At 45.7% G+C, this 24,857-nt stretch overlaps 1 protein-coding gene and 2 pseudogenes across 1 annotated transcript in view; all 3 read left to right on the forward strand.

Moving 5' to 3' along the window:
* Nucleotides 1-24,857, forward strand: part of LOC147664074 (adhesion G protein-coupled receptor E3-like) — a 328,851-nt gene that overhangs the window by 104,397 nt on the left and 199,597 nt on the right. The gene's annotated exons all lie outside the window — the stretch shown is intronic.
* Nucleotides 2,814-8,729, forward strand: LOC147664075 (uncharacterized; annotated as a pseudogene).
* The window catches only part of LOC147664076 (uncharacterized), a 32,608-nt pseudogene continuing 22,949 nt past the window's right edge, over nucleotides 15,199-24,857 (forward strand).

Genomic DNA, 24,857 nt, shown 5'->3' on the forward strand with positions numbered 1-24,857 from the left:
GTTTCTGGCATTTCAGCCTTCTTCGGCCCGGCTTGCTTGAATCCTGATGGAGCAGTGAGAAAGGGACTCATGTCTGAGTATACCCTGCCACACCTATAGTGGCCAAAAACGAGTTACAAAAAGGGGGTGGTGATGAACAGAGTGTCTGAGTTAAACAGACCACTCTTACCCAGTCCAAAGATCAGGGCTTGATCCATCACCGTTATTTATCTCACTGCCCCATCCCAGCTCAGAACCTGGCTATATGCAAATCAGTCTGTCCCTGGCCCAGTGCATCATGGGAACAGGGCAGACTAAACTACCAAGCCAATTCTTCACCAGAAAGGAGACAAGCTACCGGGGACCGGTTTCTGGCATTTCAGCCTTCTTCGGCCCGGCTTGCTTGAATCCTGATGGAGCAGTGAGAAAGGGACTCATGTCTGAGTATACCCTGCCACACCTATAGTGGCCAAAAACGAGTTACAAAAAGGGGGTGGTGATGAACAGAGTGTCTGAGTTAAACAGACCACTCTTACCCAGTCCAAAGATCAGGGCTTGATCCATCACCGTTATTTATCTCACTGCCCCATCCCAGCTCAGAACCTGGCTATATGCAAATCAGTCTGTCCCTGGCCCAGTGCATCATGGGAACAGGGCAGACTAAACTACCAAGCCAATTCTTCACCAGAAAGGAGACAAGCTACCGGGGACCGGTTTCTGGCATTTCAGCCTTCTTCGGCCCGGCTTGCTTGAATCCTGATGGAGCAGTGAGAAAGGGACTCATGTCTGAGTATACCCTGCCACACCTATAGTGGCCAAAAACGAGTTACAAAAAGGGGGTGGTGATGAACAGAGTGTCAGAGTTAAACAGACCACTCTTACCCAGTCCAAAGATCAGGGCTTGATCCATCACCGTTATTTATCTCACTGCCCCATCCCAGCTCAGAACCTGGCTATTTGCAAATCAGTCTGTCCCTGGCCCAGTGAATCATGGGAACAGGGCAGACTAAACTACCAAGCCAATTCTTCACCAGAAAGGAGACAAGCTACCGGGGACCGGTTTCTGGCATTTCAGCCTTCTTCGGCCCGGCTTGCTTGAATCCTGATGGAGCAGTGAGAAAGGGACTCATGTCTGAGTATACCCTGCCACACCTATAGTGGCCAAAAACGAGTTACAAAAAGGGGGTGGTGATGAACAGAGTGTCTGAGTTAAACAGACCACTCTTACCCAGTCCAAAGATCAGGGCTTGATCCATCACCGTTATTTATCTCACTGCCCCATCCCAGCTCAGAACCTGGCTATATGCAAATCAGTCTGTCCCTGGCCCAGTGCATCATGGGAACAGGGCAGACTAAACTACCAAGCCAATTCTTCACCAGAAAGGAGACAAGCTATCGGGGACCGGTTTCTGGCATTTCAGCCTTCTTCGGCCCGGCTTGCTTGAATCCTGATGGAGCAGTGAGAAAGGGACTCATGTCTGAGTATACCCTGCCACACCTATAGTGGCCAAAAACGAGTTACAAAAAGGGGGTGGTGATGAACAGAGTGTCTGAGTTAAACAGACCACTCTTACCCAGTCCAAAGATCAGGGCTTGATCCATCACCGTTATTTATCTCACTGCCCCATCCCAGCTCAGACCCTGGCTATATGCAAATCAGTCTGTCCCTGGCCCAGTGCATCATGGGAACAGGGCAGACTAAACTACCAAGCCAATTCTTCACCAGAAAGGAGACAAGCTACCGGGGACCGGTTTCTGGCATTTCAGCCTTCTTCGGCCCGGCTTGCTTGAATCCTGATGGAGCAGTGAGAAAGGGACTCATGTCTGAGTATAATCTGCCACACCTATAGTGGCCAAAAACGAGTTACAAAAAGGGGGTGGTGATGAACAGAGTGTCTGAGTTAAACAGACCACTCTTACCCAGTCCAAAGATCAGGGCTTGATCCATCACCGTTATTTATCTCACTGCCCCATCCCAGCTCAGAACCTGGCTATATGCAAATCAGTCTGTCCCTGGCCCAGTGCATCATGGGAACAGGGCAGACTAAACTACCAAGCCAATTCTTCACCAGAAAGGAGACAAGCTACCGGGGACCGGTTTCTGGCATTTCAGCCTTCTTCGGCCCGGCTTGCTTGAATCCTGATGGAGCAGTGAGAAAGGGACTCATGTCTGAGTATACCCTGCCACACCTATAGTGGCCAAAAACGAGTTACAAAAAGGGGGTGGTGATGAACAGAGTGTCTGAGTTAAACAGACCACTCTTACCCAGTCCAAAGATCAGGGCTTGATCCATCACCGTTATTTATCTCACTGCCCCATCCCAGCTCAGAACCTGGCTATATGCAAATCAGTCTGTCCCTGGCCCAGTGCATCATGGGAACAGGGCAGACTAAACTACCAAGCCAATTCTTCACCAGAAAGGAGACAAGCTACCGGGGACCACCAGGTTGCGTGGTGGTGAGGTGGAGTTGAGTGCTGCTGGCCACCAGGGACCATATTACAGTAAGTGCCACAGGGTGCCATGGGCGTGTGCAACTGCTTTGCTTGCCCTCGGGGCACTTTGGTATTATAGAAGGCGGCACAGACGCTTTTATGCCCTCTTCTATAATACTGATAGCGCTGGCGCATTTAAAGCGCCAGCACTACCTTCTGAGTGTGTTCGCTCATTTGCATAGGGGCATGCCCTATCCAAATGAGGGAATTAATTTGACTCTGCGACCTCATAATATTACAGACACGGTCGCAGAGTCAAAGCAGCCCTCAGGAGAAGCACCATTTAAAAGGTGACGCACTGTCAGTGCGCCCTTGAGAGCAGCCCTCTTCAGAGGCTACCATGGACCACCCAGACATCCCCTTGCAGGAGGATGCAGTCACTGACTCCACCCACCTGCAAGGGGATCTCTATTACCCTGTAAAACTGCAGGTAGATGCCTGCACTGTGAAGACATGGAGTAGCTTCTCTGTGTTTTCACATGTATGTGCTGCCGCCAGGACAGCGTGAGTTCGCGGCTGTCCTGGGGGCAGCGCCTACATCATAATAGGCCAATTGTGTTTGTTTGCGCCCGGCGCACCTTCTAAAAGGTGCACCGGGCGCAAACAATCACATTGCATAGTACGGCCCCAGGAGTCATCCCAAGTCGAGGGAGTGGAGCCCAAGATGAGGACTTCAGTTTTGTCGGAGTTGAGTTTTAGGCGGCTCTCCTTCATCCAGGTTGCTACTACCTTCATCTTGCCGTGGAAGTTGCTCTTAGCAGCTGTAGGTTTGTCGATGAGGAAGAGAATCAGCTGTGTGGCATCGGTGTAGGAGATGATATTGATTCCATGGTTTCTGACAATGGCTGCCAGTGGGGCCATGTAGATGTTGAAGAGGGTGGGGCTCAGGAAGGTGCTGAGGGGACTGCTCAGCTACTCTCTGGATTAGAGGAGTACGGTGGGAGCCTGACCCTCTGGGTTCGGTCCATGAGGAAGGAATCGATCCACTCTACTGCTTCTCCGTGGATGCCAGAAGTGTGGAGTCTTGTGCAGAGGGTGTAGTGGGAGACAGTGTTGAAGGCAGCTGAGAGGTCCATGAGGATGAGGGCTGAGGTTTTGCCTCGTTTGAGGAGAGTGCGGATGTCATTAGTTGCGGCGATGAGTGCAGTATAGGTGCTGTGGTTGCTCGTGAAGCCAGATTGTGAGGGGTCCAGGGTGTGGTTTGTTTTGATTAATTCTGTGAGCTGAGTGTTGAAGGCCTTCTCAATGACTCTGCTGGGAAGTGGAGGAGAGGGATGGGCCTGAAGATCTTTTGGTCCATCAGGTCAGCAGAGAGTTTCTTCAGCAGGGGCTTGATCTCTGTATGTTTCCAGTCTTCAGGAATGATGGCAGATTCAATGGAGCAGTTGATGGCGTGGCACAGTGCAGGGGCAATGGCAGCACCTGTTCAGTTGAAAATGTCATGGGGGCAGAGGACCGAAGGGGCCCAGAATGGATGGTTTTCATGATCCTAAGGGTGTGATCAGAAGTGAGGGAAGGCCCAGTTTAACAGTGTCGGCTGAGATCTGGAGACTTCGGGTGTGATGGTTGTGATTGGCGTGGATGGGTCCTGGATTACAAAGCTGTCTTAGATGTCTAAAATCTTGTGGTGGAAAAGAGTGGTGAAGTTGTCGCAGGGATCTTGGGGGCTGTCTGTGCAGGGTTTGACACATTCTTTGATCACAGTGAAGAGTTCTTTGCTGTTGTGTGTTTTGGAGTTGATGTGTTGCTGTATGGCATGTTTTCTAGGTGGTTCTGATAAGGTGGTGATGTGTCTTGAGGGCTGTGTCGTCCACCAAGGGGATGCTGCTCCTCCATATTGTTTTTAACATTCTGCAGGTGTGTTTGGACTCATGGAGGGTGAGGCAGAACCAGCTGGCTTTCCCGGAGTGCTGCTTGCCAGAGGGTTTCCTTAGCGGACCAGCATGTTGGCACAGTTGGAGATCTATCGGTGGAGGTTGCGTGCTGAGGCATTGTCATCCGTAGTGGTTGGCAGTGGGGCTTTGCTGAGGGAGGTGGTGAGTTGGTCTTCAGAGATCTTGTTCCAGTTTCTGGGCGGGTCGCGGTTGGCGTATTAGTGTTCGGTAGGTTTGATGAAGGAGAAATGCATGCAGTGGTGGTCTGTCCAATGTGGTTCGGAGGTCTGGCTGATGGAAATGTTGTTGCCTGTGGCGAAGATGGGGTGTCCTGCTGAGTGGACAGGGTAACATTATATTGCAGGATTGGCTGGCACTCTCATCTCTACCTGACTTTGGGATCTACTACTGCTTCTGCCCCTCTGACCCTTGATCCTGGTTCATGCACCATCCCTGGTTCACCAGACCTGTTGTCCATTTGAAGAGAAACTAGGGGGATGCAGCGCTGTTGTTCCCCCGGCTGCATCAACATCACAGCAAGATTGATTGATCATACCGGGGCTCCGTGGCATCATACTCATCTGTGGATACACGGTAGCCAAGGTCTCTTGGTGACTGCACAGCTGCACTGCACATGGCTTTTTAGGGTCTCACCTAGGGGATCCTGCAGCTGGTGGGCCCCTGAAAAACTCCTCCCCCTCTGCATCCCTAAAGTCTGTTTGTGGGCTCCTGCAGGTCTCTGGTAGGGGGCCTGCTGCCGCCTGTGCTGAGGGCTGTGGGGACTTCGCCTAGCTAACTCGGTGAGGGGACGGCTTGAGACCTGGGCTGCTTTGGGTTGGGCAGAGGGGAACTACAGGCCACAGCTGCTGACCAGACATTCCCTTACTGCTTTCCTCGGTTTGGTGACACTTTATTATGTCCTTAGCCAAGTCAAAAAAGGACCACTTCTTAGGGAAATGCACACAAAGCCCACTCAGAAAGGTGGGGGTGAAGAGGCGTCCACAACCGCTAAGAGTTCTCATGCTGAATTTGATGACCCAGATGGTCCTGTGATGAAGTTGTTCTTAGAAGCTCTCTTTGTGTTGCTCCTTGATGACTTACAAGCAATGAAGAAAGATCTCTAGGTGGACTTGCATGACATTCAAAGAGATCTAGAGGAGATCGTAGACAGGGAGTCGGCCCTTGAGGACCAGGTCTCAGGATATGATGAGTATGTGGAATTGCTCCAACAAGAAGTCCTGCGCCTTAGAGACCAGCAACTTGACCTTCAAGTCCATGCATAAGACCTTGAAAATTACTGTAGGCGAAATAATGTCTGCATTACAGGGGTTCTTACCCACACAGAGTGCTCAGTTCTACGACAATTTGTAGAGGCTCTCCATTGTCACATTCTGGGTGCCTCAGATCACATTGCAATAAAAATGGATCATGTACACCTTGTCGGCCTTCCACGGCCGGGGGGTGCCCCTAATCAAGACATCTTGGTGTGTGTCCATGAATTCCAATTGAAAGAAACTATTCTCCATAATTCACAGGAAACTCATCTGCTCCAGTTCTGAGACACACACCAGTGCTGTACCAAGGCTTGACGGCTATGACTCTTCAGAAACGCTGGGACATTCGCCTTATTACTGCTCATCTCAAAGAAGCTGGCATAGCATATTCATGGGGCCACCCCTTTAGGACAATTTTTCTAGGTGACAGCAAGCTATATCAGCTCAGGTCCTTCACGGAAGCATGCATTGTCGTAGGTATTACAGATCATCTAGTGGATAGCTACAGCTCCAACTCTCTGGATAATTCGAAGTGCAGGTGCACCGATGGCATCTCACCAGATGCTCTAATGTCAATACAAAGCCGGAACCTGCAGCCATAGCACAAGGAAGACAATCAGCCATAAAAACACTGACAGACCTCACAGATAATTCTGACCCAGCTTGAGCTCCGCATCACACATATGCTACAGCGTTCCTCATTTTGGTATTGTGTGTTAACTCACTGTTGTCCTCCATTTGGATATTAACTTCTCATGTGACTATGAAGGACTATCCCCTCCCCTGACTGGTTCATGCTCTCAGTCAAGTATCATCCTGTGATGGACTAAGTTTGCTGTTTTTCTTTTTATTTCATAACAATTACTTTATTAAAAAGCAATTACAGGCATGATGGTCTATTGCCCCCAGCAGACTACATTTTCTGTGATTTTTGACATTCACAATGGGTCGCAAGCTGAAATTTCCTCATTAATATTATTGAGGTTCGTCTATTCGCAACCCACTGGGAATTGCTAAATGTGTTGAACTCACATTTGTACATCGCTGTCTGCAATAACCCAATAGGGAATCGCTTGATTTCGCTCTTAGATAATTGCAAACTCTAGAATACGTACATATTGCCCTAGATATTTCAACTCCTGTGTCTCCAAGGATTTGAGTGAATGATGCTAGCAAGGAGCATAATTTATACCACATCAAGGCTTCAGAGGTAATTGTCATGCACTGCAAGGATTAACCCAGAGCTATAGCCCACATTTTTCTACTTTCACTTCTCTAGCTTTTTTACATTTACTTCTGGCTGCTGTCACAGAATCATCAAGCTTGCATAAAATGACCAAACACCACAACCAGCTACGAATATTCTCCAATGAGAGCTTGTTAAATCGGTTTGAATCTGTTGCTTTATCACTAATCTCACAAATTAGCTGAAAATTCCCTTGTTAGTCCAAGCAGTGTCAATAATGTTGCTTTTCAAGGTACCATGAGCAGGTTTCCTTGTATTTTCTTCATTATAAGAACTCTCACAGAATAAAAACCATTGTGCTGGTCTCCCACAAGTTTCTGGAATTTCATATTTTTTCCTAGATGTATGGAAATGATCAACAGCAGGGAATAGACACTTTCATAATTCCCTCCTATTAGTGCAGTCTTTTACCATCTGCTTTCTACCAGCTGTTATTTGAATGTCCCACATGATTGCAATTTTTTCATTGTTTATAATTCCTTCATCCAACAACAACTGCACTTTTTTGCTTGGGTGTATGTCACTAATCAAGAAACAAGACACTAATCAAGAAAGAAGAATCAGACACATGCAGCAAAACCTTTATTTTGTCATCAATATTAAAACGCCATCAGCAAATAAACAGAGGAGAAAAACTGTTCAAATGCACTGAATGTGAAAAGAGCTTTAGTCAATCTCCACACCTTAAAAAGCATCAGCGAAAACAAATAGGGGAAAAGCCATTAAAATGCAGTGAAGCTGGGAAGAGCTTTAGTCAGTTATAAGACATAAAACACCATCAGAGAACACATACTGGGGAAAAATCATATAATTGCAGTGAATGTGTGAAGAGCTTTAGTCGATCATCAGACCTACAAAGACATCAGCGATCACACACAGGGGAAAGGCCATATCATTGCAGTGAATGTGTGAAGAGGTTTAGTAATTTGTCACACCTAAAAGACCATCAAAGTACACACACAGGGGAAAAGTCACATCACTGTAGTGAATGTGTGAAGAGCTTTCGTCGATTATCAGATCTACAAAGACATCAGCGATCACACACAGGGGAAAAGCCATATCAATGCAGTGAATGTGTGAAGAGGTTTAGTCATTTATCTAGCCTAAAACAGCATCAGCGAAAACATACAGGAGAAAGCCTATATCACTGCAGAGAATGTGTGAAGAGCTTCAGTCGATCATCAAACCTACAAAGACATCAGCGAACACACACAGGGGAAAACCTATATCATTGCAGTGAATGTGTGAAGAGCTTTAGTCGATCATCAGACCTACAAAGAAATCAGCGAACACACACAGGGGAAAGGCCATATCATTGCAGTGAATGTGTGAAGAGGTTTAGTCATTTTTCACACCTAAAAGACCATCAAAGTACACACACAGGGGAAAAGCCCCATCACTGTAGTGAATGTGTGAAGAGCTTTTGTCGATTATCAGAACTACAAAGACATCAGCGAACACACACAGGGGAAAAGCCTTATCTCTTCTGTAAATGTATGAAGAGCTTTAATCAATTATCAAACATACGAACACATCTTCAAATACACACAGGAGAAAACCTGTATCACTGCAGTGAATGTGTGAAGATCTTTAGTCAATCATCAGACCTACAAACACATCAATGAACACATACAGGGGAAAAGCCATATCACTGCAGTTAATGTGTGAAGAGTTTTAGTCAATTATCAAATCTACAAACACATCAACGAACACATACAGGGGAAAAACCATAATATTGCATTGAATGTGTGAAGAGCTTTTGTCAATTTTTAACCCTGCAAAGACATCAGCAAACACACACTATCACTGAACACACACATAGAAATAAACAAAGAGATGCAGTAAATGTGGTAAGAATGTAAGTACAGCAATAATAATACTGACCCATCTGTGGACATACACCCAAGCAAAAAAGTGCAGTTGTTGTTGGTTGAAGGAATTATAAACAATGAAGTGTGCTGTTTAATGTATATTTTACATCTTCATGTTTGACAGTTGTTTTTTTAGAAGGGTGTTCTTTTTTGTCGCTCCTCTGTGCAGGCTCAATCCTAGGCCCTTCTTAGGGTGATATTGGGATGCTTTTCTGTTGAAGGGGCTTTCCACTGGTTGGCCCCTACCTTATACATCACCACATATCACAGCTTATTCCCCTGCCCCATATTCAAGGACCTTAAGATCACTACCCTTAGTTTTCGGACCTAAATAATCCTGTTAAGCAGTCTGCAGTGCTTTCATTGTTGGAACAATCTGGCAGCGATATATGCCTACTGCAAGATACACACCTTCTTAAAAGACACTCCCAGAATGCAATCTCGCTGGTTTCCTTGTCAGATTTGGTCATCAGATCTCCCCAAGAAAGGGGGAGTACCTATCCTTTTCTCCCATGGATTCCGGGGGGAGATCTTGAACACAGTCACTGAAGGGTAACTGCTGGCAGTTCAGCTCAAATTGGGTACCTTTCATTTTACATTGGTGAGCATCTATGCACCTAACATAGCACAGGAACCCTTCATCATTGTTTCCCTGATGCCTGCACTCCAAACTCTAGACACAGCTATTCTAATTGGAGACAACATGAATCTGGTAATGGACACTAATTTGGACTGATCTGGACAGTGCACAGACCAAACAGGAGCTTTTTTTCACATTGGGTTTACAGTGGTTGGTTGATGTTTTACTCAGCGGCCCACAAAACGTATGAATGCATTTATTATTTCCTAGCCACTTGACCCTTACTAGCTCTTATCATGGATGCAGCCATTGCTCCTCGCTCTTTATCAGATCATCCCTTCTCTCTCTATCTCTACGGCTCAACGTTACCCAACCACAAACCTCTTGTTGGCGACTTTGGTATTCCTCATTGTAGTCCACAGTTAGGGATGACTCTATCCACACTACAATTAATTATCTACATGTTTATGATTCTGGGAAGGTGCCCTTGACATCAGTATGGGAAGCCCTGAAACTAGTGATAAGGGGGAATCTCATCGCACTCATGGCAGCTGACAGCCGCCGACGCCGTGATAAGTGACAGCTCTTAGAATGCGCAGTCACCAAACTCAAAGCTATACACAAGCATACAGGCGCCCCTAGGGTCTGGATGGAGCTTGAGAAGACGAGGCTTCTCCTTAAAGGTCTTGATCTTGATTGGGCAGAATATGCCCTATTACATTTTACCTTGGCAGCAATCGCTGCAGAAGTATGATAGCGTACCATCTCCATAGTAAAACCCATGCCTGAGTGGTCAAGGACATTATATGTAATAGAGTGACCCTGTAACCCTCAGAACCTGGGTGGGTAATAGAACTATTAATAATGGTTCTGTCGGAACGAAATACACACTGATATAGTATTTCTTATTGCATTACTTAGAGAATCAGTCCCTGCGCGGGTACCAGGATAATGGTATCTATACCAGTATAAACAAAGCATTTGCGTAACCTGCAAAGAAGGAGACAGATGCTGGCACCAGCGTTTCTAAATCGAGGAAACCATACCCTTTCCATCTTCCCCAGCTGGTAGATTAAACCACCATAGAGGTTGAAGGACTATCGTGTTGACTGAGTCGGCTGACCAGCAACCCTAATCATACAGGACCAGGTTTCCAAGAGGAGCCGAGGTTCATTTAAGGCTGTCCCACCATTGTTCAGTCCTGATGAAGACCCGCCCTTGATGCGCACAACCAGCGCATCGGCCCCCAGGGTGGAAACGTCGACGCATTCTTTCTTTCCATGTATCACCTATACAAATACCCACTAGGACCCAAGAATTAATTGATGTACCTATTGGTTTATTGCAATTATAGTTGGCTTTGTCAAAAAAACGTTTGATTTGACATCAATGTATGTTGTTTTTAATTGTATAACAATTTTGCACAAAATTTATGTGGTTTATATGTTGTATGTGTTTTTGTTGGACAGCAAAATTAATGATTTAACATGATTCAAATATGATGGAAATATATGACTAAAACTTTATTTCCTTTTTTATCAGTGTGCTTTGTTTATACTGGTATAGATACCATTATCCTGGTACCCGCGCAGGGACGGATTCTCAAAGTAATGCAATAAGAAATACTATATCAGTGTGTATTTTGTTCCGACAGAACCATTAATAATAGTTCTGAGTGGTCAAGGAGACACGCACGGGCCCACACTCCCATACGGATCTCACCGCGGCTTTTCAGGCCTTCTATAGTTCCCTATATTCTGCCATGGAGGGCCCCTTGGAGATTCTCTCCCTTATCTTGGCGGACCAATCTTATTACTCTCCCACCAACGGAGGCTGATACTTTAGACCAACCTATACGTATCAAAGAAATGTCTCAGTTATTGCCCTCCTAAAGCTGTTAAAAACTCTGGGTCCTGATGGTTTTAGCGTCCTATTCTACAAGGTCTTTTGTCATGAGCCTGCCCCCCTACTCATGCAGCTCTATAATTCTTTTGCTGACTCCGGTTCCCTCACTGACTCTATGTTAGAAGCTGCTATCTTGGTTCCCCCGTAGCTGGGCAAGGATCCGGCCCTTTGTGGATCTTATAGACCCATTTTTAATTAAACATATATGCCAAACTGTTTACCAGCCTCTTAGTGCATCTCAAAAAAACAATTAAGTTGGGTCTGAGAGAGAAGGATAAAACTGGATTTATTCCAACTCATCAATGCAGAAAGAAGATAAAGTGTCTCCTCCATATTTTAGATAAGATCCACAAGTCCCGGAAAGAAGCATTTCTCCTTGCCATAGATGCCAAAAAGGCATTTCACCTCGTCGACTGGCCTTATCTCTTCTCGACCCTACAAAGGTTTGGCTTTGGAAGTAACTTCTGTTGTCGGATTAGCTGCCTATGCAGGGCACTTTGGGCATCAGTTAGGGTTAATGGTTTCTCCTCCACTGCTTTTCCGATATCACGGTACATGTGGCAGGGACGTTCCCTATCCCCCCTTTTCTTTACCCTATATATAGAACCCTTTGCGCAGTAGGTGCGTAAAGACTGGAGTATCTCTGGTGTCGCCTTTGGGGATAAACAGCATCTTATTAGACTATACACTGATGAAGCCATCTTGTCAATAACCAACTCTTTGTCCTCCCTACCTGAACTGGTCTCAGAACTCCAACTATTCGGTGAGGTCTCAGGCTTCAAGGTAAAATTACAGAAATCCCAGATTCTGAAACTCTCTGTCACTCCTAACACAGATTTGCCTTGCATGCTCAATTTCCTTTAAATGGACAAAGGATTCTATTGACTACTTGGGTATCAAACTGGCCAGGACTCTACCCAAGATTTTGTCTCATAATTATACTGGTCTCACCGGTCATAGAGATGGTTACGTCTCTCTTGGACTGGCCAGGTAGCTGCTATCAAAAAGTCTATACTACCATTTATTTTCTACATGTTCTAGATGCTATCACTGACCTCTCCACCCAAGGCTCTACACTCCCAGCAACTAGCAATTAATGAATTTATGTGGGACAGGCAAAGACCTTGTGTGAATCAACAAGTACTCTACCTCCCATAACAAGATGGGGGGGCAGTGGTCCCTATATTAATTTGCTATTTTCATGCAGCACAACTTCATTTTCTGGTGGAGTGGAATTGCCCACTTTATGAAAAGTACTGGCCCATCAGGGATCAGGCTGTTGCGGGCTCTAACATTTGGAAAGAGGTCTGGCTACAGCGCAAACATAGAGCTTTGGGTTTATATTCCTCACCAGTAACAAGCTTGACGCTTACAGTGTGGGATGCAGTGGTGGTGCAGTCGGGTCCCACTACATTCCCTTCTCTGATGACCTCGATCTTGGTTAATCCCCTCTTCCCTCTGGGGTGGACCCCGTGGATGTTTAGGCAGTGGCAGGAGGTGGGCTGCAGGAGAGTAGATTTCTTTTTTGATCAGACCGGGATTATTCCCTTTGACCAACTAAAAATGTGCTATTCTTTGACAGAAACTGACCACATTCAATATCTGCAGCTCCACTACTGGGCGACTTCCCCCAGGTATAGGCTAGATGCTGGCAAGCACCGGACTCCTTTTGAGAAATGACTGCTGCTTAAAATGAAGGATAAATGTCTTAGCTCTAAATTATTGTACACTTTACGAGCTAAAACAAATTCCCAAGCCAAAAAAAACAAGGAACAAATTCGTTGGGAGGCAGAGATTGGGTGGGCCCGACTTTCAAGGAAAATGAAGATATCTTTTATAGAGCTCACCACACAGTACATAATCTGTCCAGCACTGAAACTGCTTTTAAAGTTGTCTCCTATTGGTATTTGACACTGGCACGAATCCACAAACGGAATCCGGAACGATCTGTGGCCAGTTGGCGAGGGTGTGGAAACACGGGGACTCTTCTCCATCTCTTATGGTACTGCCCAAAAAGTACAAGATATTGGGATTGAATCCTCTCTGACATTGACACTGCATTCAATACCTCCATCCCTAGATTTCCGGCATACACCATTTTGGGACTGTGGAACTAATTGACCTATCCTCTACGTTTTATCTAAGGTAGATGAATGGCACTAGCCTTAGGAGTTGCTTATCAAGTGATCCTTCCCCCTTGGGGAGCAGATAGAATTTCTGACCAATCCTTCTGGCTACACAATCTCTAGTTCATCCTAGGAATGGAGAAACTCTCCCTAGCACTGAACCCCCCAAATACCTCATATTCCGACAGATGGGAACCTTTCCTTCAAAATTTGTCCTCTGAATTCAAAAACTCTTATGTGTCCGTCTTATCTGCGGACACTGTGCTTAATTCCTCACGACGCCCCAGTTACTGCCTGGATAACGCTGATGTCTAGTAGTACCCTATGCCCTTTTCACTATGGTCTTGAGTCCTATGATATATACCTTAGCACTGCTGTACGGGGAAGCATGTGTGGGTGGTGTGTTGGTTTTAGTTTTGTTATTTTTTATTTTATTTTACATTTTCTTTGCGTGATTTACGCTGTCATTAGTTGCAGGCAACAAGCTGTGTATCATAACAAACAAGCTTAATAAACAGATTGGCTCCAAAAAGTAGACATAGTTCATTATAAAAAGCTTCAGCCACTATTCACAATTTTGAAATTGTTCAGAATCAACGTAAGCCAGTCACTCAACTTTGTAAACATAAATTTATAGTGTGCCCACATGATTATAGTGTCCACTTTAACATCCGGAGGTAGTACACAAAGTAAAAGGCTCTGTATTGCTTTGACAAGCCTTAGTCCCAAGAAACTCGAAAAGAGGCCTTAAATTCACATTAGGTATTATATGACTCCTCCATAATTGTGGTTGAGGAGTTTTGCCCTTCAATGCATTGGAGAGTCCTCAAGATGGTTACATTAAAGGGTATTCCAAGAAATATATACATAACTAGCAGCCCGCCCCGGCGTTGCCCGGGGCGGAAGGGGGCAGCTTCGGAGCAGGAGTGGCGCAGCAGAGCGGCCGTTTTGTTCCAGGTCTCTGCAGTGAATTAGGAGAAGGATCTTCCTCCAGCCGATGTCTTGCAAATCTGTGGGATAGAGGCCAGGGCCAGATGGACTGAGATGAGGTGTCTGGTCCGTGAGTAGAAGGAGAGGAGGTGGTTGAGGTATTCGGGTCCATTGTTCTGCAGGGCTTTGTAGGCGTGCATGAGGAACTTGAATGTGATTCTTTTGTTGATCGAGAGACAGTGGAGGTCTCTCAGTTGACCGGAGACATGGTTTTGGTGGGGGATGTCCAGGATAAGTCTGACAAAGGTGTTCTGGATGCGCTGCAATTTTGTTTTTGAGTTTTTGGTTCAGGCTGGCATAGAGTGCATTGTTGTAGTCGAACATACTACTGAGGAACACTTAAGTGACAGTTATCCGGGACTCGGTGGGGGTCCGTTTGAAGATATTTTGCAGTAGGTAGAGCGTGTGGAAGCAGGAGGATGGTACGGCATTGATTTGGCAGGTCTTAGAGAGCCAGGAGGATGATGCCGAGGTTGCGTGGTGGTGGGGTGGAGTTGAGTGCTGCTGGCCACCAGGGACCATATTACAGTAAGTGCCCCAGGGTGCCATGGGCGTGTGCAACTGCTTCGCTTGCCCTAGGGGCACTTTGATAATATAGAAGGCGGCACAGATGCTTTTATGCCCTCTTCTATAATACCGATAGCGCTGGCGCATTTAAAGCGCCAGCACTACCTTCTGAGTGTGTTCCCTCATTTGCATAGGGGCATGCCCTATCCAAATGAGGGAATTCATTTGACTCTGCGACCTCATAATATTACAGACACGGGCGCAGAGTCAAAGCAGCCCTCAGGAGAAGCACCATTTAAAAGGTGACGCACTGTCAGTGCGCCCCTGAGAGCAGCCCTCTTCAGAGGCTACCATGGACCACCCAGACATCCCCTTGCAGGAGGATGCAGTCACTGACTCCACCCACCTGCAAAGGGATCTCTATCACCCTGTAAAACTGCAGGCGGATGACTGCACTGTGAAGACATGGAGTAGCTTCTCTGTGTTTTCACATGTATGTGCTGCCGCCAGGACAGCGTGAGTTCGCGGCTGTCCTGGGGGCAGCGCCTACATCATAATAGGCCAATTGTGTTTGTTTGCGCCCGGCACACCTTCTGAAAGGTGCACAGAGCGCAAACAATCACATTGCATAGTACGGCCCCAGGAGTCATCCCAAGTCGAGGGAGTGGAGCCCAAGATGAGGACTTCAGTTTTGTCGGAGTTGAGTTTTAGGCGGCTCTCCTTCATCCAGGCTGCTACTACCTTCATCTTGCTGTGGAAGTTGCTCTTAGCAGCTGTAGGTTTGTCGATGAGGAAGAGAATCAGCTGTGTGGCATCGGTGTAGGAGATGATATTGATTCCATGGTTTCTGACAATGGCTGCCAGTCGGGCCATGTAGATGTTGAAGAGGGTGGGGCTCAGGAAGGAGCTGAGGGGACTGCTCAGCTACTCTCTGGATTAGAGGAGTACGGTGGGAGCCTGACCCTCTGGGTTCGGTCCATGAGGAAGGAATCAATCCACTCTACTGCTTCTCCGTGGATGCCAGAAGTGTGGAGTCTTGTGCAGAGGGTGTAGTGGGAGACAGTGTTGAAGGCAGCTGAGAGGTCCATGAGGATGAGGGCTGAGGTTTCGCCTCGTTTGAGGAGAGTGCAGATGTCATTAGTTGCGGCGATGAGTGCAGTATAGGTGCTGTGGTTGGTCGTGAAGCCAGATTGTGAGGGGTCCAGGGTGTGGTTTGTTTTCATTAATTCTGTGAGCTGGGTGTTGAAGGCCTTCATAATGACTCTGGTGGGAAGTGGAGGAGAGGGATGGGCCTGAAGATCTTTTGGTCCATCAGGTCAGCAGAGAGTTTCTTCAGCAGGGGCTTGATCTCTGTATGTTTCCAGTCTTCAGGAATGATGGCAGATTCAATGGAGCAGTTGATGGCGTGGCACAGTGCAGGGGCAATGGCAGCACCTGCTCAGTTGAAAATGTCATGGGGGCAGAGGACCATAGGGGGCCCAGAATGGATGGTTTTCATGATCCTAAGGGTGTGTTCAGAAGTGAGGGAAGGCCCAGTTTAACAGTGTCGGCTGAGATCTAGAGACTTCGGGTGTGATGGTTGTGATTGGCGTGGGTGGGTCCTGGATTACAAAGCTGTCTTAGATGTCTAAAATCTTGTGGTGGAAAAGAGTGGTGAAGTTGTCGCAGGGATCTTGGGGGCTGTCTGTGCAGGGTTTGACACATTCTTTGATCACAGTGAAGAGTTCTTTGCTGTTGTGTGTTTTGGAGTTAATGTGTTGTTGTATGGCATGTTTTCTAGGTGGTTCTGATGAGGTGGTGATGTGTCTTGAGGGCTGTGTCGTCCACCAAGGCCATGCTGCTCCTCCATATTGTTTTTAACATTCTGCAGGTGTGTTTGGACTCATGGAGGGTGAGGCAGAACCAGCTGGCTTTCCCGGAGTGCTGCTTGCCAGAGGGTTTCCTTAGCGGACCAGCATGTTGGCACAGTTGGAGATCTATCGGTGGAGGTTGCGTGCTGAGGCATTGTCATCCGTAGTGGTTGGCAGTGGGGCTTTGCTGAGGGAGGTAGTGAGTTGGTCTTCAGAGATCTTGTTCCAGTTTCTGGGCGGGTCGCGGTTGGCGTATTAGTGTTCGGTAGGTTTGATGAAGGAGAAGTGCATGCAGTGGTGGTCTGTCCAATGTGGTTCGGAGGTGTGGCTGATGGAAATGTTGTTGCCTGCGGCGAAGATGGGGTGTCCTGCTGAGTGGACAGGGTAACATTATATTGCAGGATTGGCTGGCATTCTCATCTCTACCTGACTTTGGGATCTACTACTGACCCTCTGACCCTTGATCCTGGTTCATGCACCATCCCTGGTTCACCAGACCTGTTGTCCATTTGAAGAGAAACTAGGGGGATGCAGCGCTGTTGTTCCCCCAGCTGCATCAACATCACAGCAAGATTGATTGATCATACCGGGGCTCCGTGGCACCATACTCATCTGTGGATACAGGGTAGCCAATGTCTCTTGGTGACTGCATAGCTGCACTGCACATGGCTTTTTAGGGTCTCACCTAGGGGATCCTGCAGCTGGTGGACCCCTGAAGAAACTGCTCCCCCTCTGCATCCCTAAAGTCTGTTTGTGGGCTCCTGCAGGTCTCTGGTAGGGGGCCTGCTGCCGCCTGTGCTGAGGGCTGTGGGGACTCTGCCTAGCTAACTCGGTGAGGGGACGGCTTGGACCTGGGCTGCTTTGGGTTGGGCAGAGGGGTACTACAGACCACAGCTGCTGACCAGACATTCCCTTACTACTTTCCTCGGTTTGGTGGCTCTTTATTATGTCCTTAGCCAAGTCAAAAAAGGACCGCTTCTTAGGGAGATGCTCACAAAGCCCACTCAGAAAGGTGGGGGTGAAGAGGCGTCCACAACCGCTAAGGGTTCTCATGCTGAATTTGATGACCCAGATGGCCCTGTGATGAAGTCGTTCTTAGAAGCTCTCTTTGTGTTGCTCCTTGATGACTTACAAGCAATGAAGAAAGATCTCTAGGTGGACTTGCATGACATTCAAAGAGATCTAGAGGAGATCGTAGACAGGGAGTCGGCCCTTGAGGACCAGGTCTCAAGATATGATGAGGATGTGGAATTGCTCCAACAAGAAGTCCTGCGCCTTAGAGACCAGCAACTTGATCTTCAAGTCCATGCATAAGACCTTGAAAATTACTCTAGGCGAAATAATGTCTGCATTAAAGGGGTTCTTACCCACACAGAGTGCTCGGACCTACGGCAATTTGTAGAGGTTCTCCTCTGTCACATTCTGGGTGCCTCAGATCACATTGCAAGAAAAATGGATCATATACACCTCGTCGGCCTTCCACGGCCGGGGGGGTGCCCCTAATCAAGACATCTTGGTGTGTGTCCATGAATTCCAATTGAAAGAAACTATTCTCCACAATTCACAGGAAACCCATCTGCTCCAGTTCTGAGAGCACACACCAGTGCTGTACCAAGGCTTGACGGCTATGACTCTTCAGAAACGCTGGAACATTCGCCTTATTACTGCTCATCTCAAAGACGCTGGCATAGTATATTCATGGGGCCACCCCTTTAGGATCATTTTTCTAGGTGACAGCAAGCTATATCAGCTCAGGTCCTTCATGGAAGCATGCAATGTCGTAGGTATTACAGATCATCTAGTGGATAGCTACAGCTCCAACTCTCTGGATAATTCGAAGTGCAGGTGCCTAGATGGCATCTCACCGGATGCTCTAATGTCAATACAAAGCCGGAACCTGCAGCCATAGCACAAGGAAGACAATCAGCCATAAAAACACTGACAGACCGCACAGATAATTCTGACCCAGCTTGAGCTCCGCATCACACATATGCTACAGCGTTCCTCATTTTGGTATTGTGTGTTAACTCACTGTTGTCCTCCATTTGGATATTAACTTCTCATGTGACTATGGAGGACTATCCCCTCCCCTGACTGGTTCATGCTCTCAGTCAAGTATCATCCTGTGATGGACTAAGTTTGCTGTTTTAAAAAAAAATTTTTTTATTTCAAAACAATAAAAAAAGTAATTACAGGCATGGTCGTCTATTGCCCCCAGCAGACTACTTTTTCTGTGATTTTTGACATTCACAATGGGTCGCAAGCTGAAATTACCTCATTAATATTATTGAGGTTCGTCTATTCGCAACCCACTGGGAATTGCTAAATGTGTTGAACTCACATTTGTACATCGCTGTTTGCAATAACCCAATAGGGAATTGCTTGATTTCGCTCTTAGATAATTGCAAACCCTAGAATACGTACATATTGCGCTAGATATTTCAACTCCTGTGTCTCCAAGGATTTGAGTGAATGATGCTAGCAAGGAGCATCATTTATACCACATCAAGGCTTCAGAGGTAATTGTCATGCACTGCAAGGATTAACCCAGAGCTATAGCCCACATTTTTCTACTTTCACTTCTCTAGCTTTTTTACATTTACTTCTGGCTGCTGTCACAGAATCATCAAGCTTGCATAAAATGACCAAACACCACAACCAGTTACGAATATTCTCCAATGAGAGCTTGTTAAATCGGTTTGAATCTGTTGCTTTATCACTAATCTCACAAATTAGCTGAAAGTTCCCTTGTTAGTCCAAGCAGTGTCAATAGTGTTGCTTTTCCAGGTACCATGAGCAGGTTTCCTTGTATTTTCTTCATTAGAACTCTCACAGAATAAAAACCATTTTGCTGGTCTCCCACAAGTTTCTGGTATTTCATTTTCATATTTTTTCCTAGATGTATGGAAATGATCAACAGCAGGGAATAGACACTTTCATAATTCCCTCCTATTAGTGCAGTCTTTTACCATCTGCTTTCTACCAGCTGTTATTTGATTGCCCACATAATTGCAATTTTTTCATTGTTTATAATTCCTTCATCCAACAACAACTGCACTTTTTTGCTTGGGTGTATGTCACTAATCAAGAAACAAGACACTAATCAAGAAAGAAGAATCAGACACATGCAGCAAAACCTTTATTTTGTCATCAATATTAAAAGGCCATCAGCAAATAAACAGAGGAGAAAAACTGTTCAAATGCACTGAACGTGAAAAGAGCTTTAGTCAATCTCCACACCTTGAAATGAATCCGCGAAAACACATAGGGGAAAAGCCATTAATATGCAGTGAACCTGGGAAGAGCTTTAGTCAGTTATCAGACATAAAACACCATCAGAGAACACATACTGGGGAAAAATCATATAACTGCAGTGAATGTGTGAAGAGCTTTAGTCGATCATCAGACCTACAAAGACATCAGCGAACACCAACAGGGGAAAACCTATATAATTGCAGTGAATGCGTGAAGAGCTTTAGTTGATCATCAGACCTACAAAGACATCAGCGAACACACACAGGGGAAAGGCCATATCATTGCAGTGAATGTGTGAAGAGGTTTAGTCATTTGTCACACCTAAAAGACCATCAAAGTACACACACAGGGGAAAAGCCACATCACTGTAGTGAATGTGTGAAGAGCTTTCGTCGATTATCAGATCTACAAAGACTTCAGCAATCACACACAGGGGAAAAGCCATATCACTGCAGTGAATGTGTGAAGAGGTTTAGTCATTTATCCAGCCTAAAACAGCATCAGCGAACACATACAGGAGAAAACCTATATCACTGCAGTGAATGTGTGAAGAGCTTCAGTCGATCATCAAACCTACAAAGACATCAGCAAACACACACAGGGGGAAACCTATATCATTGCAGTGAATGTGTGAAGAGCTTTAGTCGATCATCAGACCTACAAAGACATCAGCGAACACACACAGGGGAAAGGCCATATCATTGCAGTGAATGTGTGAAGAGGTTTAGTCATTTATCACACCTAAAAGACCATCAAAGTACACACACAGGGGAAAAGCCACATCACTGTAGTGAATGTGTGAAGAGCTTTTGTCGATTATCAGATCTACAAAGACATCAGCGAACACACACAGGGGAAAAGCCTTATCACTTCTGTAAATGTATGAAGAGCTTTAATCAATTATCAAACATACGAACACATCAGCAAATACACACAGGAGAAAACCTGTATCACTGCAGTGAATGTGTGAAGAGCTTTAGTCAATCATCAACCTACAAACACATCAACGAACACATACAGGGGAAAAGCCATATCACTGCAGTTAATGTGTGAAGAGCTTTAGTCGATTATCAAATCTACAAACACTTCAACGAACACACACAGGGGAAAAGCCATATCATTGCAGTGAATGTGTGAAGAGCTTTTGTCAATTTTTAACCCTGCAAAGACATCAGCAAACACACACTATCACTGAACACACACATAGAAATAAACAAAGAGATGCAGTAAATGTGGTAAGAATGTAAGTACAGCAATAATAATACTGACCCATCTGTGGACATACACCCAAGCAAAAAAATGCAGTTGTTGTTGGATGAAGGAATTATAAACAATGAAGTTTTCTGTTTAATGTATATTTTACATCTTCATGTTTGACAGTTGTTTTTTTAGAAGGGTGTTCTTTTTTGTCACTCCTCTGTGCAGGCTCAATCCTAGGCCCTTCTTAGGGTGATATTGGGATGCTTCTCTGTTGAAGGGGCTTTCCACTGGTTGGCCCCTACCTTATACATCACCACATATCACAGCTTATTCCCCTGCCCCATATTCAAGGACCTTAAGATCACTACCCTTAGTTTTCGGACCTAAATAATCCTGTTAAGCAGTCTGCAGTGCTTTCATTGTTAGAACAATCTGGCAGCGATATATGCCTACTGCAAGATACACACCTTCTTAAAGGACACTTCCAGAATGCAATCTCGCTCGTTTCCTTGTCAGATTTGGTCATCAGATCTCCCCAAGAAAGGGGGAGTACCTATCCTTTTCTCCCATGGATTCCGGGGAGAGATCTTGAACACAGTCACTGAAGGGTAACTGCTGGCAGTTCAGCTCAAATTGGGTACCTTTCATTTTACATTGGTGAACATCTATGCACCTAACATAGCACAGGAACCCTTCATCATTGTTTCCCTGATGCCTGCACTCCAAACTCTAGACACAGCTATTCTAATTGGAGACAACATGAATCTGGTAATGGACACTAATTTGGACTGATCTGGACAGTGCACTGACCAAACATGAGCTTTTTTACACATTGGGTTTACAGTGGTTGGCTGATGTTTTACTCAGCGGCCCACAAAACGTATGAATGCATTTATTATTTCCTAGTCACTTGACCCTTACTAGCTCTTATCATGGATGCAACCATTGCTCCTCGCTCTTTATCAGATCATGCCCCTCTCTCTCTATCTCCACGGCTCAACGTTACCCAACCACAAACCTCTTGTTGGCGACTTTGGTATTCCTCATTGTAGTCCACAGTTAGGGATGACTCTCTCCACACTACAATTAATTATCTACATGTTCATGATTCTGGGAAGGTGCCCTTGACATCAGTATGGGATGCCCTGAAACTAGTGATAAGGGGGGATCTCATCGCACACATGGCAGCTGACAGCCGCCGACGCCGTGATAAGTGACAGCTCTTAGAATGCGCAGTCACCAAATTCAAAGCTATACACAAGCATACAGGCGCCTCTAGGGTCTGGATGGAGCTTGAGAAGACGAGGCTTCTCCTTAAAGGTCTTGATCTTGATTGGGCAGAATATGCCCTATTACATTTTACCTTGGCAGCAATCGCTGCAGAAGTATGATAGCGTACCACCTCCATAGTAAAACCCATGCCTGAGTGGTCAAGGACATTATATGTAATAGGGTGACCCTGTAACCCTCAGAACCTGGGTGGGTAATAGAACTATTAATAATGGTTCTGTCGGAATGAAATACACACTGATATAGTATCTCTTATTGCATTACTTAGAGAATCCGTCCCTGCGCGGGTACCAGGATAATGGTATCTATACCAGTATAAACAAAGCATTTGCGTAACCTGCAAAGAAGGAGACAGATGCTGGCACCAGCGTTTCTAAATCGAGGAAACCATACCCTTTCCATCTTCCCCAGCTGGTAGATTAAACCACCATAGAGGTTGAAGGACTATCGTGTTGACTGAGTCGGCTGACCAGCAACCCTAATCATACAGGACCAGGTTTCCAAGAGGAGCCGAGGTTCATTTAAGGCTGTCCCACCATTTTTCAGTCCTGATGAAGACCCGCCCTTGAAGCGCACAACCAGCGCATCGCCCCCCAGGGTGGAAGCGTTGACGCATTCCTTCTTTCCATGAATCAATTATACAAATACCCACTAGGACCCAAGAATTAATTGATGTACCTATTGGTTTATTGCAGTTATAGTTGGCTTTGTCAAAAAACGTTTGATTTGACATCAATGTATGTTGTTTTTAATTTATAACAATTTTGCACAAAATTTATGTGGTTTATATGTTGTATGTGTTTTTGATGGACAGCAAAATTAATGATTTAACATGTTTCAAATATGATGGAAATATATGACTAAAACTTTATTTCCTTTTTTATCAGTGTGCTTTGTTTATACTGGTATAGATACCATTATCCTGGTACCCGCGCAGGGACGGATTCTCAAAGTAATGCAATAAGAAATACTATATCAGTGTGTATTTTGTTCCGACAGAACCATTATTAATAGTTCTGAGTGGTCAAGGAGACACGCACGGGCCCACACTCCCATGCGGATCTCACCACGGCTTTTCAGGCCTTCTATAGTTCCCTGTATTCTGCCATGGAGGGCCCCTTGGAGATTCTCTCCCTTATCTTGGCAGACCAATCCTATTACTCTCCCACCAACGGAGGCTGATACTTTAGACCACCTTATAAGTATCAAAGAAATATCTCAGCTATTTCCCTCCTAAAGCTGTTAAAAACTCTAGGTCCTGATGGTTTTAGCGTCCTATTCTACAAGATCTTTTGTCATGAGCCTGCCCCCCTACTCATGCAGCTCTATAATTCTTTTGCTGACTCCGGTTCCCTCACTGACTCTATGTTAGAAGCTGCTATCTTGGTTCCCCCGTAGCTGGGCAAGGATCCGGCCCTTTGTGGATCTTATAGACCCATTTTTAATTAAACATATATGCCAAACTGTCCCGGAAAGAAGCATTTCTCCTTGCCATAGATGCCAAAAAGGCATTTCACTTCGTCGACTGGCCTCATCTCTTCTCGACCCTACAAAGGTTTGGCTTTGGAAGTAACTTCTGTTGTCGGATTAGCTGCCTATGCAGGGCACTTTGGGCATCAGTTAGGGTTAATGGTTTCTCCTCCGCTGCTTTTCCGATATCACGGTACATGTGGCAGGGACGTTCCCTATCCCCCCTTTTCTTTACCCTATATATAGAACCCTTTGCGCAGTAGGTGCGTAAAGACCAGAGTATCTCTGGTGTCGCCTTTGGGGATAAACAACATCTTATTAGCCTATACACTGATGAAGCCATCTTGTCAATAACCAACTCTATGTCCTCCCTACCGGAAGTGGTCTCAGAACTCCAACTATTCGGTGAGGTCTCAGGCTTCAAGGTAAAATTACAGAAATCCCAGATTCTGAAACTCTCTGTCACTCCTAACACAGATTTGCCTTGCATGCTCAATTTCCTTTAAATGGACAAAGGATTCCATTGACTACTTGGGTATCAAACTGGCCAGGACTCTACCCAAGATTTTGTCTCATAATTATACTGGTCTCACCGGTCATAGAGATGGTTACATCTCTCTTGGACTGGCCAGGTAGCTGCGATCAAACTGTCTATATGACCATTTATTTTCTACATGTTCTAGATGCTATCACTGACCTCTCCACCCAAGGCTCTACACTCCCAGCAACTAGCAATTAATGAATTTATGTGGGACAGGCAAAGACCTTGTGTGAATCAACAAGTACTCTATCTCCCATAACAAGATGGGGGGGGGCAGTGGTCCCTATGATAATTTGCTATTTTCATGCAGCACAACTTCATTTTCTGGTGGAGTGGAATTGCCCACTTTATGAAAAGTACCGGCCCATCAGGGATCAGGCTGTTGCGGGCTCTAACATTTGGAAA

Source organism: Lissotriton vulgaris, unplaced genomic scaffold, assembly GCF_964263255.1.
Source record: "Lissotriton vulgaris unplaced genomic scaffold, aLisVul1.2 SCAFFOLD_270, whole genome shotgun sequence".
NCBI classification, from domain to species: Eukaryota; Metazoa; Chordata; class Amphibia; order Caudata; family Salamandridae; genus Lissotriton; species Lissotriton vulgaris.